The sequence below is a fragment of the Aythya ferina genome (genome assembly GCF_964211825.1).
Source record: "Aythya ferina genome assembly, chromosome: 15".
NCBI classification, from domain to species: domain Eukaryota; kingdom Metazoa; phylum Chordata; class Aves; order Anseriformes; family Anatidae; genus Aythya; species Aythya ferina.
In genome coordinates this window covers 8905607-8917671 of record NC_140314.1, presented here as the reverse complement: position 1 = coordinate 8917671, position 12065 = coordinate 8905607, and the positions used below count along the sequence as shown (strand labels likewise).

At 42.0% G+C, this 12065-nt stretch overlaps 1 protein-coding gene across 2 annotated transcripts in view; it reads right to left on the bottom strand.

Annotated features, from left to right (window-relative positions):
• LOC311445058 (uncharacterized protein) overlaps positions 1-12065 on the bottom strand; it is a 155319-nt gene that overhangs the window by 108569 nt on the left and 34685 nt on the right. The window lies entirely within an intron of this gene.

Sequence of the window (12065 nt, the reverse complement as noted above, 5' to 3'; positions counted from 1 at the left end):
AAGTGAATGAACGCTTACATGTAATTGATACATTGCCTTTATAAAACACTGCATCTTGCAGCTCTTCACAGAGCAATATTCCTGGATCCTCGCAGGCCTCTGCAAAGCTGGCAAGTGGCAGTTCTGTACTTCCCACGTGGAGGCACAGAGGAGGGCGCATGATGGGCCAAGGCCTCCCAGCGGGCCAACAGCAGAGCTGGTCAAGGGGCCCAAGGGTGTGGAGTCGTGCTGGGAGCTATCCTACCTCTCCTTGCTGCCTGTTTCCATTCCTGATAGCTATCACTCTTTAAAGATGTCATTAAAATCCAGATAAAACACAGCAAATACTTATTATTAATTTCCTAAGAATATACAGGGGTGTTTTTTTTTCCATTGATTCTTGGCAGATTCTTTCCTGAAATTTGCCGGATTGGTACAAAACCAAATACGTACAAATTAGCAATATATGACATGACATGAATGAGAACATTCACACTCTTTAATCATTCCCACAAGCATTTTGTCATCTTTCTGTCAGTTCTGCTCATAGGAAAGGAAAACACTTCGCAATTTTAATCTGTTCCCCCCAAGCACATTTAGTTCTTAAAGCTAATGCATCCGAAATGGGGGAGACTACTGAGAAGCAGGGAGGAGCTCTCTGTTTCTTTATATTTCAGAGGGAACAAACATCTACTGGCACTTTCTGCAGCCATCTCACTCCTCCCCTCATCTCGTCACCTCCCTAAAATAAGCAAAGACATTTTCTCTGTGAACCTTCCTGAGAAGGAGAAGGACAGGTACCTCCAGCCAGTGCTCATGATTCAGCCAACAGTTTGCAACAGCCACTGGCTGCCTCTGCCCAACCTCGATGTAAGGTCAGAACCTCACAGCTGTATTCTCACATTTTCAAAACTACACCATGTCAAAGGCATGGAGGCACAGGAGAAACAAATGGTGAGCTCAAGCGTTGGTGATGAGCACCATGGCCCTGCCATCCTCCCTGTCCAACCTGGGGGAATTTTGCTGCTGTCTTTGGATTTTGTTTTTCCACACCCTTTCTTGCACACCACAAAGCAAGCCCTGAGCTCTGCAGAGCACATCTAGGCATAATCAAAAACAATATGATAAATCTGTGACAAATATGATGCAATACGATGTGCTGCAATAATATGACTACTGCACAGAATATGACATTGCACAGAGGAAAACAAGAATGGCTGGGAAAATATAAAAGGATACAAGAGGCCATTATTTGTTTGACAAGAACCAAGTAAGATATCACAAGAAAGGAAGGGATGAGGAATTACACCATCTGAAGGCTCTCAGCTCCTGAAACCCGTGACTGAGAGTGTTCACAATACAGCTGGGACTTGCAGATATCAGGCCCAAAGGGATTCGAGGGTTCACCTCGTGCCCCAGAAGTCAGTAAAGCTGCCAGCAACTGCAGAGATTTTTAATTGGGCAGCATGAAAACAATAAGGCATCGATGATTTTTGATTAATTAGGCCCAAAAAGCTAGTGTGGTCATTCAGAAGGTAGTCTGGCTCCATGAGACACAAAATTAACTCTTCACAAAGGGATTCTTCCATGTAACATGTCCAAAGCATGTCTTACAAACAAGATGGGCAACTAGATATTGTGAATGTAGATATTTAGCCATCCCCCAAATTAGATACATCTAATAAAAATCTTCTCTCACATCAGTTTATATTGCATTTCTTGGCTAGGATCCATTTCCTATGAATACAAAGTGCATGTTTGTGCCTATTGCTTTATCTTTTTCATGCCTCTTAGACCTAGCTATTATCCATCTTGCCAACAGTTATTTATTACTCTGTGATTATAGGCAAAGTAGGTAATGACCTATTAAATCACAAACCAACACTTATTATCACCAAAACCAAACTCCAATTGCCAGAAAAGAATTGCTTAATTTCATATGTGGTTAAGAGTTTACTTTTTTTTTTTTGCAGCAAGATAATAGATGGTCGTTGCAAACCTTTTTCCCAGGAAACTGGCATTTGCAGTAAGTACTCTATAGCTCATTTTTAAACTGTAAACAGAGGAATTGTTCTTGATACATATTCCAGGCATAGAGCTATGCCCCAGGGTAGATGAAAACAATAGCAAATTTATTTTAGGTTTTACCTTATAATGTGCTCTAAAAAAGTGTTGGCATTTGTCAGCACACTACCTTCTCTCTTTGACCAGCTAGAGATGGATTATGCAGGCAGGTGATGCAGCCTTCCTCTGATCATGCTGAACTCTCTCCAAAAACGAGACATGACTGCCTGATTGAGGACCAGATCCAGCATAGATACGGGCATGTTCTTCCACCTGCAGCAGGAGAAACAGAGAGGAAGAAAAGGGGTGCCAAAGCTTTGCACCATCTTTCCAAGGAAATGCTCCTTTTACAGACCAAGAGAGCCAAGTATCAGCCTGCATCATCACTTGTGCATTTATGTTCTTATGATTCTGGATATATCATTCGTATTGGCTCTGACACACACACCAAGTCATACAGTGGCAGAAACAAGCCCTAACAAGGAAACATTAAGAAACAAATGCGATAGACATTTAGATCAGGTATAAATCAAATGCACATATTCTGTGTCAGATACTATATTTAACTGGTAATCAAATAACTTACCCAAGAGCCATTGCTAGCCAGAGGCTGAAAAATATTACTAGGAAAAAAATCAAAATCAAGGCCAAACAACAAAGAAAAATGTAGTTAGGTTTGACATGCCTAAATGAAAGACTTTTTTGATAAGCAACTGCAAGCCTTCTGCCAGGGCCTGACTGACTGCCAAAAGGCTGCATTTAAAAAGATTGCTAGCAAATCACAGGCTAAGGCCTCCCTCCCAAAACCTGTGAAGTTGAAAATAAAACACTCTGCAATGTTCGGTGAGTTACCTTCCCCACTCCCAACAGCAACCAATGTAGCACAGAAACACTAGTGCAGTAGATAAAGCAGTTGTACACGTATGATACCTGCACGTAACACGTAGTTCATGAAGAATTTCATAGTCTGTCCTCCAGGCAGGTGGTTCCTAAGACAGCTGGGTACTACCTTCCTTTTGCAGTACCATCGCACTCAGAGGTCAGGATGTAGCCAGCAGTAAAGCCTAATTCAAGTCACCACGGGCCTGGGACAAGCTCCATCTCTGCTGCCAGGTAATCCTCTCCCCATTCCCTCTGTGCTGACCTAACTAGAGCACGTTTTCTCCCACTTACTTTCTTAGCAAAAGCACATGTGGTACTGAGCCCCTGCGCAGTGCTCGGACACACAGACCCCCCCCTCAGTGTGACTTTCGCTTTTCAGCTGAAGGAAGCTTTTCCAGAAATTGATTTCCAGGCTTCAACTTTTGCATCCTAATAGCTGAAGCCATCACCTGCCTACATTTAGGGAGACATTAAGCATGCTTAGGAATAATAAATCATGTGCTGGTCCAGTGGGGAACTTTTCATTATAATACTCATTTTTAACATAATTTTTTCTCAAATAAAACAAAATAAAATATGATAAATGTTTCAGCCCCTTCAGGCCCTTACATTTATCTTCCCTTCAGCAGAGCGTTTTGCTTCTTTTGGGATCCTCTTGCCTCTGAAAATCCGACTCCGCATGACAGGGTGTTTATTTTGATCAAGACTGCAGTGCCCAGGTTTGTGAAGCCTGAGACAAAACCATGAGAGAGCGTTATTCCCAACCAGTTTTGATCAGGTTTTGCTGCTGTGACAGCCTGAGATTTAAAGTCATTTCTTATGCTCGCTTAAATGGCTGAATCCTCAGCTGATACAAGCAAGCATAGCTCTGCTTTGACTTCAGCACAAGATGTCTAATGAAAATACACCTCGACAGCTTTGGAACCCAAAGTGAGGTGTCCCTGGGTGACCCCTCATACAGTCATGTGGAGAGAAGGGTAAATAACACATTTTCTTCAAATATGTTACTCATTTCTCTTCCAAGAATAGCCCCTATAGACTATCAATAAAATAGCTTTTTCAGATGCAGTTAATTACACAATGGAATGCAGACATCCAGCAAATCTCCAAAGTATCAGCAGAAAACAATGATGAGAGACTTCTGCCCAAGAAAGCAAACAAAATGCTAGTTAAAGCATGCTGACTTCTTTCAAAAGAGCCCAAAGGGTCTTAGCTTCCAGAAAACTTTTTTCTGTTATGGGTTTTCTAATACTAATGTGAAATCAGGGTGCTTTGGGCTTTGCCTGTGCACAATCTAATGGAGAGCTTAACTGTCTTTTTTTTTTTTTTTTTTTTTCTAGAGCCAATCTCTTGTTTTTCTTCTCCCCATTATAGGCACTTTCAAACAAAGTCCTGGAAGAAATGTGTACTGAGGGTTCTCAAAATCCTGCAGCTTGGAGAAAAGTGCAAGGGAATTATTACTGTTTCTATTTATTTATTTGTCTTGAAATACTGCCCAGAATGTCATACAACATGATAGGATGCAGGACCTCTGCAGAGAATAATTCACAGTATAAATAAAAAAGCCCAGCCAAATGCCTCACTGGGTGCTTATACCATGCCAGTCACTTCTTAGATTCTATCAACCCAGCTGCCAAAGCCAGCTCGCAATCACCACTGATCTTTCCCTTCTCTTTGTCCCCGCTGCAGCTTTGCATTAAAGCCCCTGCACAGGAAGAGGCACAGTGGAGGCTGGAAAGAGTCAGACCGATGAGGCCTAGATAAGCAGGCTTCCCAGCCACGAAGCAGAGGCGCTCCTTGATCAACCTCATGTTTTCAGGACTGTCCTGGGAGTTCTTTTCTGTCTTGCTTGCCAAGGAGTTGGAGGATCCTTCTTCCTGTCAAAGGTTATGTGGAACCACGCTTGCCATACAACAAAGAAACATAAGTACATTGGCCATTTTAACTGGGATACGTACAACATTCTCTGCACAAAAATAAATAGTCCTTAGAATAAAGGAAGAGGCCTTTACTGGTTATACAGATACTATTTACAACACATGAAGATTCATCTCTCGGTAAATTTTGTCCTCCCACTAAAATAGGAAAAATGTCAAGAGTTCAACAAAGGAAGTAGAGAAAGTTTACCTCCATCCTACAAAGCAATCTCCCTTTTTTCCTGTTGTTGGCTGCAAGTTTTGTTAGGCAATTCATTGGGAAAATTTTCTATTAAAGTACTTGCTAGGACAGTCTTAAAAAAGTATTAGATTTAGACAGAATTCACAGAACCTATCCAACTGAGAAATAATCCACAGAAAAGGTTGTTCTGTAGAGTCCAAATTCAAAGGCCATGACATTTTGTCTTGTAAGTTGCTTAAGGAAAATTGTAGATGAAAAAAATAAAAAAGATCATGGGGAAAAATCTGTATGAAGCCAAGTCTTTTGAATTCCAACATATATTTGCAGGTCAGTGACTGATAAGTATCCATTAGCTCCACATAGCTCATAAATTTCTTTAACAAAAAACACATGCTTGGAAGGTAATGCACTGTGCTAGTGCCTAGTTCTTTCTATTTCAGAAGGAGTTTCTATGAATTATACCTTCTCTAGCCCAGGGAACCATACGTTACCATATAGCGTGCAATTATATCTAAACATGCTAGGTAGATGGCCCTTCTTGTGCATTTACTGAGTGTATGCTGCATCAGCACTGCTGAGAAGTGGGTGTCAGGACGGTATTTGCTGTCCAGAAGGATCTGATAGCTCTGCTCCTGTTTTTTTTGTGTGTTTTTTGTTTGTTTGTTTGCTTTTACTGCAGTTCCTCCCAGCAGATGAGAGCTAGTCTTCAGGATACAACCCTGGATTTTTCTTGCACAACAATGGTGTAAGAGGAATCCTGTTCCAGCCAGGCACAGGGCTCATCGAGTCTCCCTTTACCACTTATGTTGCCTTAACCAGCTGAGTAGGTTCCACAGATACTGATCTCTTCTACAGCTGAGCTTTGGGTTAGTCAGAAATTTGGCGAGAGCTTTGGGCTTCCTTCTCATTGTCTCTGCAGGCCTTGGTTTTGACCTGTTTTCTAGACACATCCAGGACAACATTAAGATCAGAGAGCTGAGAAACTTTCTTCCAAAAATCAAAATAATTATTTAAAATAAAAATAAGAATTTATTCAGTCCTCATCTGATCAAAATATAGCTGTAGCTCTCTTTTAGATCTGGCACCACCACCAAGGAACAAAGCCTTTCACAGACCTAGCCCATCCCTCCCAGCACCCCAGATGTTCAATCGCGTGAAGTTGTCCAGGGCCTGCAGAATCCAACTTGCAAATCTGAGGGTACCAAATTCCCTTTCAAAATACCTTCTTTTTTTTTTTTGGAAAATTATTTTTTGTTTTGTTGCTGGTTCTGTTTGTTTATTTTTCAGCTGAGACAATTACTACTTGTCATAAATAAGAGCTGCCAGCTATGAAAAACATTCAGTTCACTGTTCAAAAACGCTTTATAACGCTGTTCCTCTCTACAGCAAAGAATCCTTTAACTACTCTGTGGTGCATCCAGCCGACCGGGGGGATGTAGTGCACAGAGTACCCATAATCTATCACTGTCAGTCAAAGGGACTGGAGCCCCTAGAGTGCCCTCACTAAATAGAAAGTGGGGCGTTTGCAGCACACCAGCCAATCTCTTAGGATTACATTGAAAATGAGGATGCTCAAGAAATACTATCATACAGGATGAAAATCGGATACCCAACACGTTAAAATCATGCCCTTACCAGACCTGAGATGTAGTTCTCCGTTTTTAAACTGCCATTTGAGAAAGAGTGGGTATTGATCACATGAAAGAACAAAACAGTTTTTGGTAACGAATGCCTAGCTTAGAGTTGAGAATGAATAGCAATGCTGAAGAAGACATTACTCTTGCAGATGGTATTGCCTGCAGATGAAGACTGCAAGAAATTAGCAAATTGACTAAAAAAAACCTCTTGCTTTAGGTAACTTTCTTGCAGTGTCTAAAACAGAGCTGGCGCATGGAGAAATGAACTGCTCCAAGCTTGCTTGTCAAGCAATTCACATCAATTCAGACAGATTTTGTTGAGCAAAGTTTTACATTTCCCTTTTATATTTATAGTCTGAACAATCCTAAAGTGAAAAGAAAAAAGTCTTAGTTTAAATAGTTGGGGACCAGTAACCAGGAGAAATTATGTTTCATCGAGCTTTTGAACTCTGGGGGGAAACCCAAAATAAGAAAAGGAATGAAAAAAAAAAAAAAAAAAAAAAGAGCACTGATAAATAGATGAAGGAGTTCACAAAACAGAAAGCCAATGGGGTAGCCAATGATCGTCTTTCTATACACTGAAAATTATTACACAAAGATAACAAATTCTAGGTCATTCTCTACCTTTGTAAGTGAGAAAGCAGGAAGGAAGAACAATTAGAAAAAGTGCTTTATTAGCAACAAAAACTTTTTTTGGAAGAAAAACATTAATAAGGAATTGAGATGCTGCCTTTGGATGCACATAAAGCACCACACTGCAGCTGTTAAGAATAGTTAGACTGTGAGATGTCCTGGGAGCTGTGTGGGCTGACTTGATCCTTCCTCAGAGTGGCACCTTCAGCAAGAAGGTCTCTGGAGGCTCTGTGCAGCCTTTCACCCCCAGCTTTGTGTGATACCCTGGTGTGACATTGAGGGGAAAGATTAATTCTGCCTTCCTGTGGCCAGAGTTACACTGGTAAATGTCTCACTGGGGAACTGAGAGGAAGAAGTTTTCATGCCAAATGAGAGAGTGGATGACAAAGGCAGCCTTCAGGCTGCAGCCTGGGCAATGAGGGAATGATCACATAAATGCTCACAGCAAATCCAGCTGTAAAATACAGCCCACAGTCTGAGCAGAGCTGATACAACTTTGAGGGAGAGGTTTTCTACAGGAATTAATGTTGCTGTGTAGAAAGGCACAGCTTCTGCTTAGCAAAATGAAATACTCTCAAATGGGGTGATGATTCCCACAGCTACATTTTGGTGGTTACAAAAATGATTACTTATACTATTAGGAAAATGCTGGCCGAGGAGGTAGACTGAGAGTTTGTAAAGCTAGGTCTCACTGTGCTCTCAATAAAATCAAAATACATCCATGGGAGAAAAGCTAGACCACTGCAAGGGAGCAATTTTGCAGCAAACAGGTTGATTTTTCTCTCCTGTGGCAGCAGGAGTTTCAAGCACTCAATTCAGTCGCTGAAGCTGCCACCTTCAGTCCACTGAGCAGCACCTCACTGCCTGGAAGTCCTGCTTCTCTCGCAGGGAGCACCGCAGTCATGCAAGTAGTTGCTGACATTTGGTCTTCCTTCTTACCCAGAAAGAGGAATGGATGTCACTGCTTCTTCATGCAGCTGTCAAGAGATGGTTGGCTGTCACTGCTCCTCCTTATCACTGAGTTCTTCATCTCTCGCCCAAACCTGTTGGCTCTCATAGGATATTCTGGTTTTGATAAAACACATGCAGGAAATCCCACCACCCTCATACTAGTTAGCAGAGTCATGCTGCTGCTAATCTTGTTATGAAGCTTAGGATAAAAGAAATACTAATTAGTTATTTTAACATGACTATACAGAGAGCTCAATGAGAGCAAGTATTTTCCAAAGAGACCAATGCTTAGATGTTTCCAGGTATGGGAAACCTTAATAGCCCCATTTTCAGAAAGCCCTGGGCACTCATACTGTGGGGAAGAAAAAGAAAATTAGGATTTGTATCTGAACATCAGAGGTCATCTCAAAACTGTGTACTCAAATGCAGAGTTATACGTAAGTCTAAGCAATGTATGCAATAAGCATTAAGGTGAGAAATTTCAGGCAATAGATCTGTACTCCAGGAGGGAGCGGCTGGCAGTCTCCAGAGCCCTCCAGCAGCTTTGCTGACAGGGTAGGGTGCCTGATGCATGCACACTGTGGCTAATCAGTGGCTGGGCTTCAATTTTGAAATGTTCATCACACGGTTTAATACCTCAACGGAGCAGCACAACGCAATTCATTTTGGAGGTGATCTATTCCCATGTAACATTACAGCTGGGCTGTGTTTACAGTGAGATTGCGTTTGTCCTTATGGTGCTGGCACGTCAGATACTGAGAACATGTAAATTCTGGACTGATGCAAAGTCTCTACGTGGGTAGGTAACTTGGCTCCAAGCTAGTATCAGGCAAGGGGATACATTAGAGCCTACACAAAAGCTCAGTGTAATACCTGTAAGGGAAGGTTGGGATGTGAACGTTCACACTACTTCTCCCTCACTGCATTTCTGCTCCATCCACCCAACCGCCCCTTCACACTGTGCACAGCTGGGCTCTGTTCCACCGCCAGAAGTGGTGCACACAAAAAGAGCACTTCTACATCTGTGGTTTATGCCCAGTGTTCCAGCAGTGGAGATCACACTATGTACTGACAACACACTATCAGCTAAATAGGATGCCAAGGCGTATTTCAGCAATGATAACATAGACCACGGTAAAAGAGAAGGCAAATTTAGCATTTGTGCACGGAGAAGGTAGCTGCTGAGCTGGAAGCTAGGTTACTTGTTGCAGAGGTCTCTGTAATTCTCACGGTTAAGACATTTAAATTTTCATAGCCTAATTTCCAGCAGTGCTCATCACCTCTCGTTGGTTTAACAGCTTCAGGGGGAGCTCAACTATACTGAGTAAATGCCTGACTTTCAGAGAGACTTTAAATTTGTGACTTCGTAGACCATAATTTGAATCCACGGTCTTCTGAAGGCTCAAAGGGCTAAAATTGCACTGTCAGAGAGGTCCAATTAGCCCCATCTGCACCTGCAATTCATTTACAGGTTTGAGGAGATTGACCTGGGCAATTTCTGTTGAAAAACTGAGCTTGAAAAATAAAAAGATGTCATTTTAGAAAATCATCATTAGGCAATATAATTTGGTTGTAACATAAAGAAATCAACCACCTTGAGTGACAGGGCAGGGAAATCAAATAGTGCTGTGCAGCCAGACGCACCCAGCAAGCACTCAGACAGTCCTTACATGCAAATCCAGACCTTTCTTAAACACATACATGCACGAAGCTACATGGCTAATGCTAAAAACTGACACTAGTTATGCCATTAATCGAGAGTAACAACCTTTGCCATGGCCAGGATCGCCCTGTATTCTCCCTGCACAACCCAGGATCAATGCTGGCCTGTTCCTGATGTTTTCCTCATCTGCTGTAGCAATTGTCAGATACACGAGGACAGTACTGCAAGCTGAGCAAAAAAAAAAAAAAAAGCAACTGAAATAATTGTATTTTCACACTTTGTAAATATAGATTGAATTTAGCAAGGAGTTTAATCAAAGAAAGAGAAACACTGAAAAGCCTACTGGTCTTACTTTGTTTTCAAGATTACTAATACTACATTTCACACAAATTTTACTCATTTTTTTCAGAGCAAAAATTAAAAGATTTAGAGCATTTGAAAATCAAATCAGCTATTCATTTCATTTTGAATAAAACATCTGGGTTGAAGCAGTGCTGAGTTTTTTCTTTTGCAAGAAAGAACTACCTGGATTCTTCCCCCCCCCCCCCCCCCCCCCAGTTCGTTTTCTTACTGCTCATAAGAGGTGGTAGCATGGTGATGGCATTCACTGCCTCTCAGGGAACGTTTTGCTCATGCTGGCATGGTGAGGCCACAAATCCAAATCTTGGTTTGTATGTACAAACAGGTGCACAAAAGCCTTTATGCATGTGAAAGGAAATGACAGCTTTAGAAAAGGAGAAGGGGAGAAGGTCCACATACAGCTTAAATGTACTAATAGTTCAGCAGTTTGTTTTGTAAATCAAGTCGCTCCCAGATTCCTTCATCACTCTGCAAAGAATGGATCCTATCATATTACCTGCTGGTACCAAAATCAACTGATTATATATGACAAAGTGCTCCCAGAACCTATTATGTGTGCTACAGGGAGGTTTTTATTCTCTCACCTCAAAGCACTCAGAATATTATTTTCACTGCTATGATTTAGCATAACTTCAATACAGGTGCACAGAACTTTTCAAGATGCCAGAATGATTATAATGTTAAGAGGTTGAACAGGATAATGGGATGGTATTTGTCACCCCTGTGATACCTAGTACTTTTGGAGGAATAGTGCATAAAAGGGACAACCAATCCTGTTTTTGTAAGTGCAGAAATACATGCAGGAGCTGAGTTAGAGCAGTTCTGTGGTGTAGGATGGATTTGAGTACGTGCAATAAAAAACATGGAGACATCTCATGCAAGCATTATAACACCATGCACTTCATTGCTGGGCAGCCCTAAGGGAACACCAAAGGGTAGGAGAGATTCACCCACCTTCACAGCACTGATTCTTAACACTGACTTTTAGTGTTAAAAGGGCCTAGAAGGGTCACTGTTTTTTCCAACTTGCACAAGACATAATTTTGCCCAGGAAGTCCTTCACCAGACACATAACTTCTGAGTTGATCTTATTTTTAGAAAAGGCATCCAGTTTTGATTTAAGGACTTCATGTGACAATGAATCCAGCACATTCCAAGGTAAATTGTTCAAATGATTAATTCCCCTTGCAGCACAAATGTATACCTATTTCTAGACATAATACATCTACTCCCCCTTCACTGGTTTTTCAGTAACCAGGCGAGATGCTTCAACCTGCGGAATAGCTTTTTGAGAAAGAAAGCTCTCTCAAGGCTGTAAATATTACAGTCCGATCATCCCTAGAGTGGAAAATGCCTTGTTCCTACAGCTTGGTGCCTGCAGAGCCAAATGAGACCTGATGGGCACTTGCTCTGTGAACTGACACTGGTGCAGCGAGCCTTTGTACATCCCAGGGGGATAAAGAGAGGGGGAGCAAGCGATGGATGCGGGGACAGAGGAAGAGGCAAGGCTGCCCATTACAGGGCCAGGCACCGCACAGCTCCTTGGAGAGGCAGCAGGCATATGCACATGGGACACCAAGGCAGCAAAACTCCTTGGCTTGCCTAGGGCAGGAGCCCCTTGCTGTTCATCACAGCAACCCGACTGCCTACACAGCTTCCTGTGGTTTATCTGGGGGCAGATCCAAACATAAAGGATACCAAGGATATACAGTAGGGCTGGGCAACCTCTTAGCCTTGCCCCGCATCACAGGATATAAACCACAAACCTGCACAGCACT